Source organism: Ambystoma mexicanum, chromosome 4q, assembly GCF_040938575.1.
Source record: "Ambystoma mexicanum isolate Mex_15411 chromosome 4q, UKY_AmexF1_1, whole genome shotgun sequence".
NCBI classification, from domain to species: Eukaryota; Metazoa; Chordata; class Amphibia; order Caudata; family Ambystomatidae; genus Ambystoma; species Ambystoma mexicanum.
In genome coordinates, this window is record NC_090928.1 from 713,475,159 (window position 1) to 713,498,785 (window position 23,627).

At 46.9% G+C, this 23,627-nt stretch overlaps 1 protein-coding gene across 11 annotated transcripts in view; it reads left to right on the forward strand.

Moving 5' to 3' along the window:
* The window catches only part of PLCB1 (phospholipase C beta 1), a 3,004,223-nt gene that overhangs the window by 1,761,736 nt on the left and 1,218,860 nt on the right, over positions 1-23,627 (forward strand). The window lies entirely within an intron of this gene.

Here is a 23,627-nt window from a genome sequence, read left to right on the forward strand (position 1 = left end):
CAGGCCCTTTTTACCTTAGCATGACGCGCTACTTGCGTCACCTTAGCAAAATTAGCAAAAAACCTATCGCCACTCTGGATTGGTTCCCCGAGTGGTAGGGTTAGTATAGCATACATATAGAGGACGGGGTTATTGGTTAAGGGTCAGTCAGGTGGTATACTTGGGTTGTCCCTTCAGTTTGATACATAAAAATTGTTACATGAAGACCCCTGAGGATTGGTCAATGTTAATGGTGTCAGTGATAAGGGTCCCATGTTCTGATTGGTTCACCCGCGAGCCCCCCAGTCTGGGACCATCGCTGTTCCCAGCTCGCGGTGCACCTGTCATTTGCAACAATGTTTCTCTATGGGTATGTGCAGACAATGTGAGGATTTATTCATAAGCAGGAAGGCCGACTACTCCCACCGCCGCAGATGTCCGTTGAGTCGCTTAATTGTATCTGCCTGTGTCTTGAGACGGGGGGATTAAGACGCCTTCTTCCTCCTGGGCTTGGCACCCTATCAAGTTCGGCTTGGTCACGTGAGGTGGGGACCGTGGTTGAGGCAGAATTCTGCACAATTAATATTATATTTCTCACTGTGTGCCTGGCTTATCTTGCAGGTGCGACCTTGGCGTCGGCTTGCAGAATGAGAGTTTGCAACGTTGTGCCCTTGACTGTCTGCTTTCACTGGGCTCATTCTGCAGGGTCAGCAACCGAACCCTTGCTCATTTAATGTTCATGGAAGCTTTTTCTTGCTGCCTACTTGGGCCTGGTGTATGGGTGGAACCATTTGATGCAGAGCGCTTTAGGTTACGGTATCATCTTGCTCTATCCCCAGTATCGTGTCTCCGTTATATTCCTCATTATGATACATGGTTTTAGAAGAAGCGTGAGCAAGCCTTTTTAGATAAGTTCATTATGCGTCTTGCGTTTCTGCATTTGAGAAGCCTATGTTAAAAATAATAAAGATGCACGTCTGTGGGTGTGTCCGTCGCCTACGTCATAGCACTGAGTATGTTCTTCGTGTGGATTGGTGTGGGAGTGTCCGGTGTGTATGTTGCACGAGTGTGCTGACCGTTAGCTAGGTCGTCATGGCATCTCTAACGATGTGTTGATTTGGTGCTGGATGGTTTAGTCGAGTTCATCCATGCCGCAGGTGTCGGCATGTGCAGGGCAGGCAGGTGGGCATGCGGGTGGGCATGCGAGTGGGCACATCCGTATGTTCTTGTACCAGGGTATTTGGTCGTCTGGGAGATGGGCAAACTCCTCTCGTGGCAGGTGTCTGGGCCGTGATCCTCAAGGCCATGGTTGAGAGGGGATTGGTGGGAGCCTTTTGTTCACTTTTCCCACTTCAGTCCCCCCTCTGGTCGACTTGTCGACCACAAACATATCCTTTTCCTTATCTCCTCTCACTCTCCATATTTTAGTTACTCCTCCCAAATGTCCATAGTGGTTGACATGGTTCTCAAACGAACAGTACATATATACACAAGTTCCTCCAGGTGTGCAGTATACCCATTTCCCTATGTAGCTCCTTGGGTTTCTTGGGTTTTCGAGCTTCACAGATGGTGGGTCCAGGTGGTTAGTGATGATCTGGTTGCGCAACCTCTCTCTCTCTTTTATTATTGTGCCTGCGTGTTGGCCGTCATCTGCTGGCATCAAGGGGTGCATAACGACCATTTCGATCATCTCGTCTGTGGTGCGTGCCTTCCGGGCCTTCCAAAATCTTATTATGATAAGTGCAGCTCCAGCCAAAATAATGCATCCAACTATGATCTTCAGTCCATCTGACAGCCAAGATGGCATCCATGACCATAGCGTCGAAAACCAGCTCTCATCCTTTTTTACACCTTTACTTTCATCCATCATTTTGGAGTGCATCTGGGCCAATTGTGATACTGCTTCTGTCAGTGTACCATTGTCAGCATCGTTAGCAGGAATGAATGTGCAGCATGATTGTCCTATCTTCGCGCAAACTCTTCCTTCCATTGCTGTTAGGAGGTCCAGTACATATCTGTTCTGTAGTGCTACCATCCTTACTGCTCGCAATTCCTCTTTTATTGCGTTGAATCCATTTACTGTAGATTTAATTGTCATCATTAGTTCCCACCTAGTTATCTGGAGCCATTTTGCGTTTGCGTAGGCCTGTAGTCTAGGATGTATTATTGAGGAGAAGAACATAGCTGCTCTGCTGAATAGTCTGTGTTCTGGCGGGATTGAAGTTAGTGCTGTTTCCGACCTTCCCCACAGGTAATTTCCTTTCAGAGGTTCTCCTTGTCTTTTCCTTCTGTTCAGGACGGTGTTGTTGCCGTTGTTTCGGTTCTCTGGCCCTTTCTGAAGCTGTACAGATCTCTTCTTCCTTTTGTTTCCTTCATCCATTTTGGGGAAGTTCGCCACATTCACATGTTTCTGGGGCACCACTAGTGATGGTACATTAACGTGTACTATTCTGCATACACCATTCCACAGAGGGGGCAGTGTGTGGTATGCCTTGTCTCCATAGGCCCAGTAATGGTCCATTACTACTGCTGTTCCTGCTCCCCCCTCAGGTAGCTCTGTCACGCTTGCACAGTTGGTGTTGTATCCTACGTCCACTTCTCCTTTGTGTTGGTAGCATACCTTAGGTGCAGTCATCGGCAGTATTGTTATTGGGTCTTCATCCTTCTCTATCCACGTTAGCATGGGTATGTACTTGACCCAAGTCATCCAACATCTGTTGTTGTGCTCTGCAATAGTTGTAGTATCTTCTCTCGTTATCATGTTGCTGCCAACCACTCCTATGTCCCATTTGTCACCCAGGTACACCTTCCCTGTTATTATTATCAGTGGTCTTACCCAACATCCTTGTTTACCAGGAGCTTCAGTGGCGTACCAATCACATGGTAGGTACTGTAGTGTAACTTTCTTCGTTTCTCCTTTTTCAGGGCCACTTGTTATGTATCTGAATGCTTCGGCATGTAAACTGGCCTTGTGGTAGCTCAAATAACTCTTAAGGAAGTTATTTTCGTATGGGTATGTGTCTCGTGATTTCCATACCAGGTGCACCATGTTCCCTTGAAATCTCCCTTTTGTTTGGAACAGTGCCAGGTATATTATACACTGTGCTGTTTTTTCATCTATTTCCATGGCAACAAAAGTTCGGGAAGCACTCATGGCGTATGGGATCAATGAGCAGACGTAGCAGCTGTCTTCTGTTGTTTGTTTGCCTATTTTGGTCATGTGTTGGTACCACATGTTGTTAGAGACGTGTGCTGAATTTTGTATGTAGTTGTCAATATCTTTATTCTCCGAGTATGTGCTGCGTTTAACTCTATTTCCCTTGTGTGGAATTTTGCTAGTACCACCTGACGTAACACCTGTTGCAGCTGGGGGTGGGGGTATAATAGGTTTGGGTACAGCTAAAATATTGAAAGCATAACTGTTCCGCCATACAGAGGCAGCCACAAACCCGGTGATCATCAAAATCCCTATCATCTTTATTACAGAGGCTAGTTTCACTGGCATTTTGCTCTTACCTTGCTGCAGTCCGGCAGCTAATTCTTGTGACGTTAAAGTTGCCCGCCTGAAAATTCTCAATATGCTTGTTATTTGTTAGTTGTTGTTTTCAAGCTCTCCCTATCAAGTAGTCGTTCAGTGCCCAGGCGAAGAGCTGTTCCCACGCCAATCTAAGCGATCTATCTCTTAGGACAGGCAAGTATGGTTGGATGTGGGGCATTGATTGTTCTATGGCCAAGAGAAGTGCTGTGTAGTAGACACGTACCCTCCTCCTTTTCAGGTGCTTTGGCCTTTTTATGTAATAGACAAATTGGTGCGATAATTCTTCAGGGTAGTTATTGTCTGAGGGTATCATCTACTCCTCCTGGGCAGTGAACTTTGTTAGTTATCTGTTTTCTTAACAGTACAATAATACACCGTACCTGCATGTGTGAGAGAGAAAAAAGGAGAACATTCAAGTGTTTACATGTGTATGTGCAAAACAATGTCCTTCAGTTGGGTTATTATAGCAGTGGGTAGGGGGTCAATGGGCAGAGGGTTGGGGTTCAATTGGTAGAGATTTCTTTACTCTTTGATCGTGTGACCATGGGGTGGGCGGTATGGTAATTACCCCTTTCTATTTCAGTAGTTGTCTCTGGGGAATCAGGGGGGTGGCAGGGTATGGGGACACTTTGGCCGTTAGTTGCGGTAGAAGTCCCTTCCTCCGTTGGCGACGCTGTTGCTGCTCTTCCAATGGCCCTGTCGGTGACGCTAGGGATGGTCTGGAGTTTGCCGATCTTTACGTCGTGTAGGTGGTTCCAAGCACGTTTGTCCTGCAGCTTTACTGCTCTCGTTGATACCTCCTCTACCAGGTGGGGGCCAGTGAAGCGTGGGCTGTTCCACTTTCTTTTGAAATTGCGGAGTAGTACGTGGTCACCTTTGGCAATTTTGCACAGTTTTCCCTTTTCCAATTCTTCATCCGCGTCTTCTTGCTGATCACTCTTAGACCCGCCCCGCGTGCGCTCGAGCTGTTGAGACACAAACACTACACTAGTAATCAAAGAAGACACATATTGGTACATTTCATCACCAAGGACACTTGCAGTACTCTCATGGTCGGTAAATGCTATTGATGTTGGCGTCAGAGGAAGGCGCATTTGGCGTCCGGTCACCACCTCGTGAGGGGTGAGGTGGTGGTCGGAGTCTGGTCTATTCCTTAACTCAAATAGGGCTAGCGGAAGGCAATACAGCCAACTCTTCTTTGTTGTTTGCTGTATTTTTGCAATTGCCTCTTTTAATAGGCCATTCAGGCGTTCGCATATACCGTTTGCCTGCGGGTGATATGCACATGCAAATTTATGCTTGATGTTCAGTAAGGACGTGATATGCTGGAACATTTCATTGGCGAAATGCGGCCCATTGTCTGACCGCAGTATTTCGCACACTCCCCACCTGGGGAAGACCTCCCTCACTAGGAATTTAGCTGCTCGGAATGCATCTGGGTGTTAGCAGGGCCCTACCTCTATCCACCTCGAGAATGGGCACACAACTACAATCATATACCTATTTCCTTGACATTCGTTGATCATATCAACATAGTCAATATGGATGTGTCGGAAGGGTCCCTCTGGCCGGGGTATAGTACCTTTTATCACCTTCAGCGTGTGACCGGCCGTGAACTGCTGACATGTGAGACAATTGCTGACAAAATTTTACACATGGGAATTTAACTCGGGGCAGAACCAATCTTCCCTAATTCGTGCTGCGATGACTTCCTTGCCTGTGTGGGCTGGGTGGTGTAGTTGGCTCAGGGCGGTGTTCAATAGTGCCAGTGGCATTACCATCTTTCCAGTGCTACCCTGGCGCCATAGTGTGTCAGTTGGCGACATTGTACATCCTCTTTTTACCCATATTTCTTTTTCTGTCATTGGTGCAGCCGCTTGTAGCTCCATAATCTGTGTGGCTGGGAGATGGGTGTACCCTTCTCTTATTAACAGCTCCTTAGCTATTCCCCTCCCTCTCCCTCTCTCTGACTCTGGGGGGTTCTATAGCTCACCAAAATATGCAGCATACTTCGCGTGTGCGTCTGCTGCTGATTCCCTTTTGAAATATGATCTTCTCCATTAGTGTGTGCGGTGCATTTGACCAAGGCCAATTCTTGGGGGTCATTTATTACTTCAATTAGTTCAGCTAATAAGAGGGCATGTTGCACTGGGGTGCCGTCAGCTCTCCTAAACCCTCTTCTCCTCCACGTGGATAACCCGGAATGGACAGTAGATGTGACATATGCACTGTCGGAATATATGGTCACTCGCTTGTCAAAGCTTTCCTTCAACGCCAAGATCAGTGCGACCAATTCCGCTGCTTGGGCAGAGTAATGCTGTGGTAATTGTACGCATTTCATCGCCACACACACCGGTACCTCTGTTGTTTTTACCACTGCTGCCCCAGTTCTCCTAATCCCATCACTTTGGTCAATTGTTGATGACCCATCAATGAACAAGAGATCACCTCCGTCTAGTGCATTCTCTTCAATCCTTCTAGTGCATGAATACATTTCAGTAACCTTTGTACAATCGTGTGCATAGTCTCCTTCCTCAATTGCTTCTGCTATAAACCTTGCAGAGTTGACCGTGCTACATCTAACAATTGATAGTTCAGCTCTAGATAATATTATCTCATAACCTGACACCCTCTGAGTTGTTAGTGTGGACTTAGGTTTGTTCAATATTGCAAATAGTGCATGTTCCACAAATAGTGTGGTTGGGCACCCCATGGTGATTGCTGATGCTTTCTCTACCGCAAAGGCAGCTGCGGCGAGACCTTGTTCGCAAGGGAAATTACCTAGCATCACGGGATCCAAGTGGCCGCTGTAAAACGCTACTGGTTTGTAGCCCATGCTTGTTTTTTGAGCCAACACTGCTTTCATTACTGTTGAGTCGCAATGTGAAAATATAAAAAATTGTCGTTCATAATCTGGGGTGGCCAGTACTGGAGCGGTTGATATTGCATCTTTCAGTTCATCAAAAGCCTCTTTCATTTCCATTGTCCACCCCAACTTTTTCTCCCCTTTGTTAGCTTCTTTTAACCCCTCAAGTAGGGGTCCTATGTATGAGCTGTAATCAAATACCCATGCTCTGCAGTAGTTGCACAGGCCAAGGAACTGCTGTAATTCTCTCACTGTTTGTGGCAATGGTGTTTTTAAAATTGCCTGTGCTCTTTGTGGTGCAATCTGTCTTCCATATTGGGATATGAGCTGTCCAATGTAAAGTACTTGTTCCTGACAGTATTGTAGCTTTTCCTTGTCCACCTTGTAACCTTTTTCAGCCAATATTGTCAGCATCTTTAATGAGTCCTCTCTGCATCTATTTTCGTTTGTGCTGCAAATGATTATGTCGTCAACATACTGTAACACTGTGCTTTCTACCTCAATGTTACCCAAATCCATCTGTATTACTCTGTTGAATATTGAGGGTGACTCGCAGTACCCTGGTGGCAATCTGGTGTGTTTCCACTTTGTGTTTCTGTAAGTGAAGCTTGTCAGATCTTGTGAGTCTGGGTGCAGTGGTATTGAGAAAAAGGCATTTTTAAGGTCGATCACTGTAAACCGTGATGCCTCTGCCGGAATGCCGCACAATATTGTGGCCGGGTTTGCTGCTATGGTGTATTCTGCTTCCACTATGTTGTTCAAAGGCCTGAGGTCCTGTATAAAGCGCCAAGATCCCCCTTTAGCCTTGCGCACTGGGTATACAGCCGTGTTGCATGAAGATTCTGATGGGACCAGTATGACATTATTTATAAGGGCTGTTATTGTTTCATATATGCCCTCATCTGCCTCTTTTGATAGTGGGTACTGTTTTACTCTGGGGAGTATTGCACCCTTTTTTAATTTTATTCTTACCCCCCCTATGCTTTTTATGCACCCCACGTCATAGGGGCTAGTAGTCCATAATGATGTGGGTACTTTTGCCATGTCTTCCTCAAAAAAGGGAACTGGGGTGGACGTGGGTGCCTCAAGTGCCATTGCAATTTTCTGTGCCACTTGTTTGTATGTCACCTTTAGCCATATTTCCACACTCATCAAAAATACCATTTCACCTTCTTCCTTTTCTCCTGAGAAGAGCTCCTCATCTGACACCTGGGTGAGTCTACATCCCTCTGCTAGTGCTATCACTGCCCTCCACGCTCTTCCTTCTCTGTCTTGGGCATGCACTGCAATGTAATCAGCGGTTGCTATAATGCTCTCTATGTCCACTGAAATCACCTTTCCTTCTGGTTCGTTGGCTGGCGTTTCTGGTCTAAACAAGTAGGCTGCTGGCCTCCTCCAGATCTTTCCCTCTATCCCTGGCACCCATGCAAATGCCATGTCCGTCCCGTACTGGAACAGTTCACCATCTACTGGCTCAGCCCTAATCACTGTCTGTCCACAGTATGCCTGCATGATCTGTCGTGCAGTGAGCATGTTAATTCCTGGAGTGGAGCAAATTATGCCGTCCTCCGTAAAGGAGATCGTCATATTCAACCTGCTCATTATGTCTCTCCCCATTATATTTACTGGTGAGGCCCTAGAATATAAAAGTGGGACTGACATGTCATAATCCCCTATTGATAAGGGAATGTTATCAGTAAAGGGAACCAACCCCCTAGCCCCAGAGAATCCTTGGGTGTTCATGGCTTCACCTGACATCTTAAATTTACCTTCCCTTATGCAAGACCGGGTCGCCCCGGTGTCAACAAGGAATGATAATTTTTTGTCACCTATCGTTACCTCTATGCGTGGTTCCTCCGCACTATTAGGTGTTACCGACAGGATGGGACACACCAAGGTCGTCTGTGGGCTGTCCTATTGGGGGTATAATGATTGACCACTTCCCGTGTAAGGGTTGTGTCCCAGCACTGTCACCCTACCCAGTTGTGTTTGCTGTAGTTGGGTATTGGTTGAGGTTATGTTGTGGTCTTGGACTTGTACAGGTGGCTGTACTTGCTGTGCTAGGGGTTGTTGTGTAATCGCTACCTGTTGTTGAGGCGGTGGGTATGTCGTGGCTGTTGTTGTGTTACTAGTTGTTGCTGTCCGTTTCCCTGTTGCAATGTCTGCTGTTGCTGGATGCCCTGCTGTTCCTGTGGGAGCTCTTGTTGTCCCTGTTCATTCCACAACGGTGTGCCTGGTCTCACTCTACACGTACGTGACATGTGGCCCACCAATCCACAAATCCAACACACCGGTGGTTCCCTGTTCTGCCATGGAAAGCTTCCTGTGTTGTCCTGGTATACTGGGTACCCGGTGGGGTAGGAATTTCTAAGTCCCCCCTCCTGTTGTTGTGTGTTAAATCCGTATCCTCTCCCGCTCATTACTCCTCCCCTTCCCCTGTTGTAATTATAATACCCAGCTCCTGGCGTTGAGTATCCTCCTCCCATGTTAGTCGTGTATGGTTGGAGTGGCGGCATCTGTTGTGTTACAGTCTGCGATGATTGTATTTGGGAGTGGTCTTGTGCAGCCACTACTTGTGTGGGGCTTTGAGTTATTGTGGCAGGTGTAGTTATTAGTGCGCCTTCCATCGTGTATTTAGTGAGTTTCTTCTGTACTAGTTTAGCCTCTTCCGTTTTCCTATCCTCTTCCTTTTTTTTCATTTTTTTCTTGCCATGTCCTGCAATGATGCACTATAGTCAGTTGTATTTCTGGCCATGCTTTTGCTTCCATCCCCACTACTTTCTTCAGTTGTTTCTGGACTGCTTCTGGGAGCCCCTGTACTAGTATATGATAGAATATTGCTGGCGTTTTGTCCCATTGTTCTCTAGTTTCCATACGCCACTTCTCTTGAATTTCCTGGATATAATCAACAGGATCTTCGTTCTCACGCATCTTGCGCGAGGTAATAGCTCCTATGTCCGATGTGTCCGGATACTGTACCCTCAGTGCCTGCCATAATGCATGTCTGCAGTTTGCGAATGGTGCCCCATCGTGAGATGTGTTTGTTATTGTTACCCCGGGGAAGCCCGCTCTCTTCCAGATGTCATCCGCAGCATCACCTAATATTGATATGAGAAGGCCCTTTACATCTCCCACTGCCAACTTCTGTCCTGCGGTGTGTTTTTCCATTTCATATATCCATTTACCCGCACCTCCACTTAATGATGGGAGTCTGCATTTTATATTTTCCTTGTCTGCATGCTTCCAAGGGACGTATTGTGGTCTAACCCCTCCCCTCTCTAGAAGAGGCATTAAGTTGTGTCCCGTTTTACCCCCTGGGTTCCACAAAATCGAGTCCTCACACCCCTCTTCTTCTTCCGTCTCTTCTACATTGTCAGCTTCGTCCATATTTCTCCTAGTCTTTACTCTTTCTCCTCCACCACTACCCCTTCTTTCATCATTTCCTTTATTTATTGTGGGCGTGTGTAGTCGTTCTCCCTGCCTGCGTCCAGGGAGGTCTCTAAGCCTTCTTGCATAGAGTGTCAGTTCGTTTGTGAAGGGCGCGAGTTTAGATGGGCATGTTGCACGCAATGGGCGTGGGGTGGTGGAGCATGCATGACGGGACGGTGACGGCGTGGCTTCACGTGTCTGCCCCTCCGCCATTCCATGCTCCCCCTCCTCACTTCTCTGCAGTTCTTCCTTTCTCCCGCAGATCCATGGTGAGTCTTTATTTGTCCGGGTGGTGTATAGTTTATCTAGGCTCTCCCTTTCACTATTTCTTCCTTCCTTCCCCATTTCTTCCTCTTCCTCACTACAAAAGTCATTCATAAATGGCAACCCCCAAACTGTCTTTTTCCCCCCAATCGTTACTGTTCTTAAGTTTATTAGGTCCGTTCCTCCCTTTTCTTCTTTACTACTCGCTCCTCTTTGTGCCGATGTTGTTGCTACTTCTGTGCCTCTATATACATTCCTCCTTACTTCACTCTCCCCCCTCCTATCTTCTCTTTCCCCTTCTTGTCTCTCCGCTATTCCCCTACCAATTTCCTCTCTTTTCTTTTTTAATTCTTCCATTACTTCACAACTCATTTTTTCCAATATCTTTTCATCTTCTTTCTTCCTTTCCAATCTCTCCCTCTCCCTTTCTATTATACTCTCTATCATCCTCCCTTCTTCGTATTTCCTTGTCGTTTCTGACAGTAATCTCCTCTTCCATATTGCCATTTCTTTTTCTTTCTCCTCTTCCTCTTTTTTGCTGTCGCGCAGTGCTGCTCTTGATACCCTTTCTGCCGCTGCCTTTAACCTTTCGGCTTCTCTCCTTTGTTCCTCAGCTCATTCTCTCATTTTTCCCAACTCATTCTTACCTTCTTTCCTTTCCCGTGCTCTCTCTTTCCCCCCTCTCGAGCTGCTTGATCAGTTCATTCTGTTCATCCCTTAATTCTGCTAATCGTTTCTCCAAGGTCTCTTCCTTTTGTCTTAACGGCTCTTCCCCCTTTCCTTTCCCCTCTTCCCCTTCCATTTCACTCTCCCTGCCATTATCCTCCTCCATTTTCCTCACCACCTCCTTCTCTTCTCCTGTTAATGAACCTCGTAATTTTAATAGTATCTGCGCAGCTACCCACTCACCATTTCCTATGTCCGTAGTCTGCTCTTCTTCAGTCCTCCCCTCCCCTACTAGTATCTTCCCATGGGCTGATCCCGTTCTACTACTCCGCTCCCCTCCCGTGTGGCCACCTGTGACTGTATATGGAGGCGGGCTGTATGCCGGGTTAGAGTACCCCTCAGCCGCCCTTAATTGTTCTCTTGCTATTTCCCCTAGTTCTCTTAAAGGATACAACCCCCCTCCCTCTGTTTTCACTACCTTCGCTAGAGGTATATCGTCGTTCTGTTCCTGTTTTATTTCATTTCCGGTTGAGTTGTCACTCTTTTCTCCTCCCCCTTGTCCTTGCCCCGTGTTCTGTGTTCCTTCACTTTCCTTTTCCCCATTCTCTCCCTCCTCCTTAATCTCCGTATCTCCCGTTGTTTCCCCTACAATGAACATTCCGTTCGGTCCTGGTCGGGACCCTTGGAACATCCTCCATAAGTTGAACACCTCCACGTGGTGCGTTAACTTCTTCCCCTTGTATGTATTGTGCAGATGGTTTAATAATGAGTGTTGGGTATATGGATCGAAGCTACCATTAGGCGGCCATGGTGTCGTCATTTTGTTGTCCGTCCCCTGTGTCCATTCTATGCTGTACTTGATCAATTTCTCCCTATGGGGTGATAGTGTTTTACATATGTGTTGCAGCGGGGTAGTGAGGGTGTTCCCCCACCCCCCCAATCCTGTCCCGTATGACATAGTAGCGCTCCACTTGTCACCCTTCCCCTATTTGGTAGCGGTTATCTCACTAGCAGTTTACAATATACAGCCTTGTATCTTTACCTGGCCCCGTAAGTTTGGGGACTTGCGATAGTCCGCTAAGGAAAAATTAGTAAAATATAGTATTTACATTTGTATATTCTTTTCTTTCCTTTCTTCCTTTATACAACACCCTTACGGCCCCCTGCGGCCGAGGCGCACGTATCCCCCTGCGGCTGCGTGCCCCTTGTGACGTTCTTATACCGCCGTCCTACTTTCACTCGCTCCTCCTCCCTCCTCTGCACTTGCCGTGGCCGGCGTTCTCCGTGCGCAGCCACGTACCTCCTTTCGCCTTCCCCCGATCAACTCATTACCATTTACCTCTGTTTCCACGCCCTTAGCACAGCTCTCCTCCCCGCCACTCAAAAATAAAAGATGCCTGGTTCTCGAGATGTCCTATGTAAGCCTTGCTGGTGACGTCACCGATCTCTTCAGACTACTGGTAAGTTCTTCATATATTCTTTAAGTCCAAAATACACTCGCAATCTTCCCCCGTTAACCCCACAGCTGTCTTCCTGTCACTCCTGGAACAAGGTAATCAATAATATAATCGGAAAGCGCACGCTGCGTCGCCTCGCGTGTGATACGCCCCTCGACAGGAGGGCTTAACCAGCCAATTATCTTCCGTATTGGGCAACTAGCTAGCTACCGCCTACAGGGAAACGTCATCTATCTATCGAGTTTCCTGCTCGAACAATAGGGATCCTCATCTACTCATTGATCAATAATTGCCAAATCGTAGGAAACCGCACACACACACCCTTACACGTGGTCGCGACTTAGGCCAATCAGTGTCTATGAGCGGCCGCACGTGATGTTTTCGTGCTCCGCCCCCCTTCTCTCCTGTAACGTAGCGGACTGCTCTCGCACTCGTCCGGCTACCATTCATTTCATTGCCAACACTAAATTATCAAACCTTCGCCGCGCACCTGTGCAACACCTCCCACCTCCCGTATTCAATTCCTCCCCCCTCCCTCACAATTTCACATTGCTTGTTGGGCGTGGCATACTCACCAAATTCTCTTGATGCGGGGCCGCTCGACTGCGTGCACCCCTCCAAGCGGCTCGCCACCTCCCCTCGTCTGGACTACGTCTGGACACTCGCCAACCGCGGGCGGGATACTTCTCAACCGGCTCCCGAGGGCCACTATCCGGATTGCGCTGTCCGGTCTTCTCGCAGTTCCGCGATGGTCCTGTAGTCCTCAAAAGGGGGCAACAGCAGAGGCGGCCGCGCCGCCGGGCCTCCTCGCAACGGGATTACTTGGAAAAATAAAAATAAAAGCGGACCTTAAACAGATCTCAGCAGTGCCTCCAACTTGTCGGGGGGGAATTCTCCCGGGGCCGGCTGGGCCGTCGGCGGACCTCCAGGCAGGGAGGCCCCAACTCCTCCCGTATATCCCAAAGAGATAGAGTATGAGACACACGCAAGAAGCAATGTGATTCTGCTGTTTATTAAACAAAACGGCAGGGATGGCCAAGGATCGTACGCGTCCGTCCTGACACTCTCTCAGCAGCGTGGGGCTCGCAGGCCCTTTTTACCTTAGCATGACGCGCTACTTGCGTCACCTTAGCAAAATTAGCAAAAAACCTATCGCCACTCTGGATTGGTTCCCCGAGTGGTAGGGTTAGTATAGCATACATATAGAGGACGGGGTTATTGGTTAAGAGTCAGTCAGGTGGTATATTTGGGTTGTCCCTTCAGTTTGATACATAAAAATTGTTACATGAAGACCCCTGAGGATTGGTCAATGTTAATGGCGTCAGTGATAAGGGTCCCATGTTCTGATTGGTTCACCCGCGAGCCCCCCAGTCTGGGAACATCGCTGTTCCCAGCTCGCGGTGCACCTGTCATTTGCAACAATGTTTCTCTATGGGTATGTGCAGACAATGTGAGGATTTATTCATAAACAGGAAGGCCGACTACTCCCACCGCCGCAGATGTCCGTTGAGTCGCTTAATTGTATCTGCCTGTGTCTTGAGACAGGGGGATTCAGATGCCTTCTTCCTCCTGGGCTTGGCACCCTATCAAGTTCAGCTTGGTCACGTGAGGTGGGGACCGTGGTTGAGGCAGAATTCTGCACAATTAATATTATATTTCTCACTGTGTGCCTGGCTTATCTTGCAGGTGCAACCTTGGCATCGGCTTGCGGAATGAGAGTTTGCAACGTTGTGCCCTTGACTGTCTGCTTTCACTGGGCTCATTCTGCAGGGTCAGCAACCGAACCCTTGCTCATTTAATGTTCATGGAAGCTTTTGCTTGCGGCCTACTTGGGCCTGGTGCATGGGTGGAACCATTTGATGCAGAGCGCTTTAGGTTACGGTATCATATTGCTCTATCCCCAGTATCGTGTCTCCGTTATATTCCTCATTATGGTACATGGTTTTAGAAGAAGCGTGAGCAAGCCTTTTTAGATAAGTTCATTATGCTTCTTGCGTTTCTGCATTTGAGAAGCCTATGTTAAAAATAATAAAGATGCACGTCTGTGGTTGTGTCCGTCGCCTACGTCATAGCACTGAGTATGTTCTTCGTGTGGATTGGTGTGGGAGTGTCCGGTGTGTATGTTGCACGAGTGTGCTGACCGTTAGCTAAGTCGTTATGGCATCTCTAACGATGTGTTGATTTGGTGCTGGATGGTTTAGTCGAGTTCATCCATGCCGCAGGTGTCGGCATGTGCAGGGCAGGCAGGTGGGCATGCGGGTGGGCATGCGAGTGGGCACATCCGTATGTTCTTGTACCAGGGTATTTGGTCGTCTGGGAGATGGGCAAACTCCTCTCGTGGCGGGTGTCTGGGCCGTGATCCTCTAGGCCATGGTTGAGAGGGGATTGGTGGGAGCCTTTTGTTCACTTTTCCCACTTCAATAGCAGTCCTAAACAAGAGGGAAACGAGCACAGGCAATATGAGAGGGCATTTAATTGCAGTAATGGGCAATAAAGACATTGTGAAAGGGAACAATATTAAGAGAAAAAGTAATAAAATCATAACATATGCCTTTTGGACTTTAGTGGTGTTAAATGTGTTTTGCGACAAGATGTGTAGGAGCAGTGGCACATAGGTTCTGGAAGGGGTGGAAAAGACAAGAAACCATTTTTCACATCCAGAATTGAAAATATTGTCCGACATTGTCCAAGGCTGCTCCCTCACTTTTTGAACAGGAAGGCAGTGAAAAATATATCCCTTAGGGAATTGAACGCTGCTAGAAATGTTAACCTCAGCATGTAAACGTAAATTAGTAACAATCTATTAAGTGGTGCCTTCCACTAAGCTCAGTCAATCATCACTGGGCGGGCTTTGTACCTCCATACTCTCCTAAATAAAAAAATAAATGTTGTCAATGTCAAAAATGGCAACACGTTACCACATACGGATGATCCTGCTTGTACTGTCACAGGGTCCATCCTAAAATAGAATCATGCCATCAACTATGGGTTTCTCCAGCTCTTCTCTTTATGCAAGTGTATGTAAACCTAGTGCTACCATTAAAAATACTTTGGCAATATGCTACAATTAAAGTTACACTGCACACCTTCCAATCAGCTTTAGCTAGGATTGTAAAAACACATTTAATAAGACTAGAAATCCTGTGAGAAACACAGTTGTTACTGCACCCTTAACTCGTAATCCCTCTCCCAGAGTTGGCTTTTCACAGGTCAGAATCCTGTTTCCAAATCAGACTCTACCGAGAAAAGGGCCACAGTGAGTGCAATAAGCACTAAGGGCCATCTTTATAAACAGACCTAGTTCCTCGTTATTGATTGTCCTGTGGTGAGAGAAGGCAATTCCGTGCAGCTGCCTAGTGTGGCAACAGGGGGAGAGGAGGGGCTCTATGAGAAAAAAAAAAACATGTGTGAGAAAGACGAGATGCACATTGTGGCACTTGATTGAGTCTGCATACATCCAACCACCAAGCTTAACAAGAGAAACATCCCTTCCCCGCATGGCATTCCATTGTCTTCATTTTACCAATGGCAAAACCAAGCTGCATAAATAACTCCACCTTCAGGCACATTTGTGAGATAAGAAATGTACTCAGGGTGCCAATAGGAGGCGTGGTGTCTTGAAAAAGACCAAGGAGGGGTTTGGGGGTCACTTGTATAGATAGATAGATAGATAGATATTGTATATCGCAGGTTCCAAAATCACTGCCTTCTTGTCAAATGGCAGCCATGATTGCTGATTTGTAATTTTTCAATATAAGTAAAAATAAAATGGTTGCCCATGTATATCTTGTTCACCATTCAAGACACAGGCTGAAACCCCAAAACAATGACCAGCACAGGGAGTAATTCATTGACAATGGGTATTCATAGCAGATTGAAACATCCACTGTGGATCTCATTAATGCATGGGGCACTGAGAGAAAGCTTAACTCGGGACGAATATGATTGGTTTACAGCAGTATAACTACCTTCCAATCGTAGACCTCCATCACTGCTTCATCAACAGATGCCAAAAGGCTCTGAGCAGAGTTGGTGCTTAAATACATATTTTGGAAATGGCCCATCAGGTTGAAAAAGGGTGACAAATGAGAACCGGCTTCCCTTTGTACTTACTTTAAAGTGTCTATTGTGAAAAACATATTTTGTCACTTTAAAGTTTGGAAATGTGGGTGTCTGCAGAGTATTAGCCTGACAAAGATTGAAATCTTGGAAGTCTTAAAAGATTAATGACAGCTTAATGACGGCTCACGTCTCGAGAATTGGTGAAATGGAAAATAAGTATGGGCTACATCATTGCACATTATGGCCATGGAAATGGTAGGGAAAGTCAGAAAGAATTAGGGAAAATATGAATGCAATAATTGCAGTATACTCCAGTTAAATAGTCAATATCTTTGCAATCTTAATTACAAAAAGACAGCAGAGTAGTTATTGGACCATTTTACATTTAAGGGTTACCTCTTTTTGCCATGAAGACCAATCTCTCAAAACAAATAGCTTTTTTTTCAAATCCTTCAATAAACAGCCAACTCATTTATTAACATTGATTGGATGAATATTATTAGTCACCTCCAGGTGGGATTAGAGCCAGGCTCAATACAATAGACCAGGCCTTCCGGTTCCAGATGCTAGTTTCAAAGTGCATTCACCTAAGGAAGATGGCCTTGGACGCTATATTTATCGACCTGAAATATGCCTTTGATGCAGTTCTTAGGGTTGTCATGGGTTTTGACCCATGTTGAATCAATAGACTGGGTAGATGTGGGGATGAGCTGTCGCCGCCCATTATTCTATCCCAGAACAAACTAAATCAATAGACTGGGTGGATGTGGGGATGAGCTATCGCCGCCCACATTCACGTCAGAATAGGAGAACTGCGCAGTTGGCACGAGACCACTCCAAAGATACAACCTTCTTGTTGGGAATTCATTTTCTTAATCCCAAAAATGGTTGCATTACCAGTACTCGCCACTATCAGAAAGCCGGCGTTTTAAAACCACAAGACTTTTGTGTAAAACTGAACAAATGAAACAAAACCAGACCAAGGAAAGACTTGCTAAGAGGTGGATACAATGTAAAACTATATTCTGAAATGACTTGAAGGAAGTAATTATTTAATGTATATGTAAAAATTGTCAGTTTGATTTGAATGTAGAAAACTGGGAACAAAAAGTGACATTTAGCTGAAACCTGGCTTAATGAAACTGAATTCTGCCTGACAACTACCCCAGACAGGAGTTGATACTGGATCAACAGCTGTGTTCCCAGGCCTGGCTGCCAGGCCTGGCTGCATCCTGAGGTCACATGGCCCTGTTGATTAGAGTAGGGGTGGAGCAGCTGGGGACTACAGGGAGTTGAACAAAGGCCTGTCCTGGACTCAGGCAAATGTTATATTGGGGGGCCGTAAAGTGGCTTCCTCTTAGCGGAAACTGGGAGGGGCAGTGCCTCTGCTAGCAGCTGAGCTTGGGGGAAGTGGATAAACCAGTTATTTCACCCTGTGATGTGGGAAGCCACACCCCTTTTTGAGCAGGGCATAATTTTAAAAAGATAGATAAATCAAAGTGCGGACTTGTCAGAATTATATAAGTAATATCATTATTTTTGTGATTTATCTGTGAACATTTTGAGATGCGTTAGGACCCTGTGGTGTATTCTGGGGGGTTGCTAGCGGAAAATAGGGTCTCACTCCAAATGTCTGCATGTTAAAAATCTGACACTTCATCAATTAATGTCCATACTCCTTGCGCACATGTGTGTAAATTTGGGTAAATGTCCGATATTGCAAAACCAGTTAAAAAGCGCAAAATGTTGTCATTTTTGAATGCAAGCCCCCTGGAAGATCAGAGACGGACAAGCATGGACCATAAGGAATATATAATGTGCACATGTAATTTCAACAAATTGTATATCTGGGAAGGATGTATTTGAATCAAATATAGATTTGTGGGCAAACTGACCAGGGGAGGATCCTCTGACCCATAAAACCTACAGCATCACTATGGCTCACATTTCCTTCCCCCAATCATGGGAGAGGGGAGAATTGGGCCAATGACAAGTAGAGAGGGGCAGGCTTAGGTAGGCCCAGGCACACACCTATTTTCAAAACACATAAAAAGAGACTGCTGGGACAGGTAGAGACATTCAAACCCAGTTGCTGCGTAGCGTTTTGCCGGACCACACTCTGCAGCAGGCCTCAAATCATTGCAAGCTACTCACAGCCGGGCGAGCTGCTTGAATCCCTTGCCCAAGAACTTTTGCCAGGACCAGTGCAGAGATCCAGGAGCAGTGCAGAGACCGCTGTATCCGGACAGACCAGACCAGAGATCCAGACCGCTGTGAGCAGAACCAGAGAGCTGACCCAGATCACTGTGAAGTGCCGAGACCAGAACCGGAGTCCAGTCCAAAACCTGACCAGATCCGTGGCGAGGCCTATTTCAAATTTATATTGTGAGTACCTAGCAGAACTGTGCAGAACCAATCTCTTAGTTAAAATAATCTAATCCAAACTATTTTAACCTAAGTAGAACAGCCTCCTAGAAATCGTGTCATCTGTCATTTGTAAAGCTGCACAACTGTCACCTGTCAATTCTGAAGCTGCAAGCTGTCACCTGTCATTTTGAGTTTACTTTAAATATGAAAAACTACCTTTATTTAATCGTCCGTATCTCTGGAACCGTTTGGGATAGGAACGAAATTTAACTTTCCTCTGACAGCTTGAATCTCAGCTTTCCAACGAACCTAGAACCGACTTGCTACTCCTTATACTTTTGCCGTAATCACGATTCACGCACTCACAAATTTTACCGCGATTTGCGATTTGGTTAAAAATCCAGCCACGTGTAACCATCAGCAGTCATTTCTTTCCTTGCTAAAAATTTGTTTGCCTCTTAATCACCATCTCTGAATCATTGCTAAAGTGAGCCTGAACTCAGCCCAAGTATCTCTCACTCACCCTGAACCTCCCAAAGGGAATTAAAAGCATTTCAGCATATTTCTCACTTCATTGCCACCACATTCAAAGCACTTGGGCCTGTGTTTTAAAACTCATACCGGTTTTCTCTAAGCTTGCTGGGGGGGAACTGAATTTCGTATTGTATTTGATTGCATTCCTGAGAACTGTGTGCTCCTCTTTCCATCTACTTCCATGTCTTACATTGCATAGGGGAGGGGGATGAATTGCCAGAGAAAAAGTGATAATATTATCTTTTGCTAAATTCATCTCAAGTATTTCTGTACTGCATTTTATTCCTCATTGCTTTTCCCTTGAAATCATAAAAGTATTTTTGCTACTTGATCCATCCTATACTAACTCCTCATTGATTATAAAGAAGTGTGCTAGTGTCAGATTACCCATTGTTGATTAACATTATATTTATAAGGGCGATATCGATTATTAATTTATTATAAAAGCGTGGTATCTATATTTTGTCTTATTTCTCAAATAAACCTTTTAAACTTGCAAAACAGAACTACTTCTTGACTTGGTGGGGTCAGGGGGATTCTAAGAGAGGGGTGTTATATAGGGGTATTCATCCAGAACTCATGAACTGGACATAAAGATATATCAATAAGGGTTTCCATTCAGTATCCCAGACTAGGCATTGACTTAGCTGTAGTGTTGAATTGAATCTTCTTACAAATTGGAGGCTCGTAGCCAGAGATTCCGGATTAGATCTATCACTTGTGCAGATTAATACAGTGTGCTAACTGACAAGATACATACATCCGGTCGGATCACCACGCTGTGTTACGCTGTAAAGCACTCCTCAAAAGGACGCTCTAAGGGAAAGGTCTGTTTTGCAAAAATAAAATACAAACTTCTGTAAGTCAGGAAGGAACTCAAATTCCAGAATGATGACCTTGGTAGATATGAAAATAGCCAGAGAGCACTTCTTACATAAGCTATTTGTGAGAGGTGAGTGGACTCATCAGGACCAGACGGTCTGGTTGCAGGCAATCGCACCCCAGATCACTGAAACAGGGTCAGATATATGGAGAGACCAGGGTCCCTTACATGTGGCCCTGAGTGAACTATATATGGCCCCTAAGACCAAGGATGAGCACAACAAGATTGCCAGGGTAGCGGCATATTTATATTTACATATGGGAGCCATGCAGGACAAATGTGCTGAAGGCCAAGATCTGGCGAGTAGGCAACTGCTGGCATTACAGAAGGCCCAATCTGATCTAGACTCTTCTGAGCAGAGGCTGCACAGAAGCCAGGAGTCCGAAAATGAGAGTAGACAGTACATCATTAAAATAAAGAAGGATATGGATATCCTGCAACAGGAAAAGATGGACCAGGATACCAGAATTCTGGCTTTGCAGAAGGCGCACCAAGACAGGCTGGACTCCTTACTGCAGAGCCAGAAAAAGCTGGAGCAACAGATCAATTTCAACAGGGCATGCACAGAGCAGGTAGCCACCCTGCAAATCCAACTAGACAGAGAGAAAGAGGAAAGCAATACATTGATTTTGAAAGACCTGGATACCCAGGCAGAGTTTGATGAAGAACACCAGAAAGCTGGTGCCTTCCAAAGGCAAAGGGACGACCTGGCGGCACAGATGCAGACTCTTAGTCAGGAAAGGGATACCTTAGTCCAGGAAGTCTGCCACTCAAAAAGGAAAATGGAAGAAAATCACCTGGCCCTCCAGGGACTAGGTGACCTCCAAAAAGAACACCAGAACTTGTTAGAGCACACCAGGAGGGTGGAGGATGCTCTGGCAAGAAAGGAGCAGGCCAATAGGGACACAGCTCAGGAGGTAACCCTCCTGCAGCAGAGACTGGCCCAGTACTCCAGGACCAATCAGGAGGCACAGAGAGAAAATGGGGCTCTCTGTCAGCACAATGATAGGCTCCAGCAACAGGTAGCGATGCAGGAGAGACTGATAGAGTCTAGTAAGGCCTTAACTGAGTAACTGAAAGCGCAGGCTCTTGCATTGCAACAGGGAGCAGGGGCGGATAGAGACCAGGTTCGCTGGGAGAGGGAGACTCCTGAGCATAACCTCAGGAGCCCTAGTACCAGAGGCCTTCATATCTCTTAGTCCCTGGACTCTGCCAACCCCATGTCCCCTGGCGCACATGAGCACCGGGCCACAGGGATGGCAGATTACTATCCAACCAGAAGTCTGGGGCTCATAGGCCAGTATCTCCCAGGAATAGAGGGGCGGGCATCCGGGTATGGGCTCCCAAGCACAGTGCAATTTAGTGGGGAACCCCAGGAGAGTAGGCCCATTAAGGGCATCCTGAAAATCTCTGCCCAGTTAGGTCAGTGGGGGGGGGGGGGTACCCATCAAAACCTGGCAGCAAGGAGTAATCTGAAGACTCCTCTGAACGGCGCAGGACACAGGAGACCAGGTCCCCACATTCTGCCAGCCATTCCCAGGCTCGCAGAATCCGGGAAAACCTGGAAGATCAGACAGGAACCTCTGGGAGCAGTGCCTCTGAGTCAGAGGATGAATGGACCAGGGTTACCCGAACCAAAAAGGCCAATAAGGCAAAAAGGGCCTTGCTTAAGGACCCATTAAAGCAAATAAAGGCAATAAGGAGTTTTATCACGCCTTATCATAATAACGCCAAGTATTCTGTTTGGGAGCACTTGGAGCTCTATGAGCAAATGATGGAGACTTTAAATTTGAAGGACAGCAGTAGCTGCATCCAGTACGTCAAATGGACATTCTCCCCAGAATACTCCAGTTTCTTTGCGGGGCTGGAGGACCAAAATCATTTAAGATGGTCCACCTATAAGGCGGCCGTCTTGAAACATTTTTCTGTTCACAGAAATCCTCAAGAGGCTCGCAAGGCAGCCTACAATTTGCAATGTGGGGAGGATGAGGCCCCACAAGAGTTTGTGCAAGAATTAAAGCGTGCTTTTGTGCAGACCACCAGAAGGGTGCGCACGGATAGCAGAGAATTTATCAATACGTTTTTCCATGCCTTACCCAAATACATAATGACCCAGCTTGTGAGTGATTTTCATGAGAAAAGATCTTTAGACTGGGTCATTGAACAGGCTACCCGGATCTATGAGGTGCAGAAGCCCATCGAAAATAAAAATAATGCGCTGAAAAACCCCAAAACCAACAGCACCCCTGCTGCTGCCAAGGTGGCAGAGGTAAAGGTTGCCCCCGTTTTAGATTTGGAGATGGGGGGGCCTAAAAACCTGCCTGCACCAAATAATTCACAGCCCAGAAGGCCCTCGGGCCAGTCACAGACAGGGAGTCGAGGAGGTAGTCCCACAAATGGGGTTCCCCGCCCCCTGACTATGTAAGTCCCCGCTACAAGGGAAACCGACCAATCCTGGGTTATGTGTGGACTCCTCCAGCCCAAGGGGGGGGATCCAGCCAAGCACCTGACCCGGGGAACTTCCCTCCTAACTTCCCCCAGGAGGGCAGAAATTCACCAAATCCTGGGTAGAACTTTTTCCCCAGGTATCCACCCTATTTCCAGGCCCAAAATCATCCATCCTTCTTTCCCCAATTCCCTGAGCCCAGACAATCTAATCCGGGACAGGGGGAGGCCAAGGGTGGAGGGGTACCAAAATCTTCCCAACCAAGGGTACAACCAGAGAAGGGATAGCTACCCTTCCCGGGATCAGCCCAGGGGAGAAAATAGAGCCCCGTATCAGCCTGAGCGGGTTTCACAACTTGAGCGCCAGGTCCAAAATATGGCACGAGATCTGGGTCACATACTGAGGGCTCAACAGAACCCTCAGATGAGCATGCCACCGCAGAATGCCCCAAACTCTGGACCTGGTGCTCCAGAACAATGACGGAGGCAGCACCCCGATAACCCACCGGCTCCCAGGGAGGAGGCAAAAGGGGAAGGAGGGTGTAAAGCCTTGGAGGAAGCTTCCTTCCCAACTTGTAAACAGCCCCTGGAAAACCACAAACCGGAAACAAAATCTCCTGCCCCTGAAAGCCTGCCTCCCAAGGAGCAGAGGGGGGGTAGGAGAAACAAAGGACCCAAACAGACCCACTTTGTGGAGGAGGTACAGGTCTTCCAATTTGAGGGAGAGGGATCCTCAGAAGATCCTGGGAAAAGGATCTTCTCCTTCAGAGATGGGGGAACTCCTCCTAAAGAAAAATGGGTCCCAAGGGATTCCAATCCAGACTGGGGAGATATGGAGACTGAGCTACCGCCGCCCATCATCTCATCCCAGAACCCACAATACCGAAATCCCCTGGTTCAAACCCAACCTGGTGACTGCCTCCAAAAGGGGGGGGGGGCGGCCCAGAACCGGAACCAGGGGAACCCACAATGGCTCTGATCTCCAGTTGCCAACTTTTTCTTTCAGATTCCCAAGACTCTCCACAGAACTCTGCCCAAATCTCTTCTCTAGCAATGTCCAAAACCAGAAAGTTAGCCCACCAGTTGTCCAAAAATGTGGATTATCTGTGCCCCCTTGAGGAGAAGGAGGGAAGATAC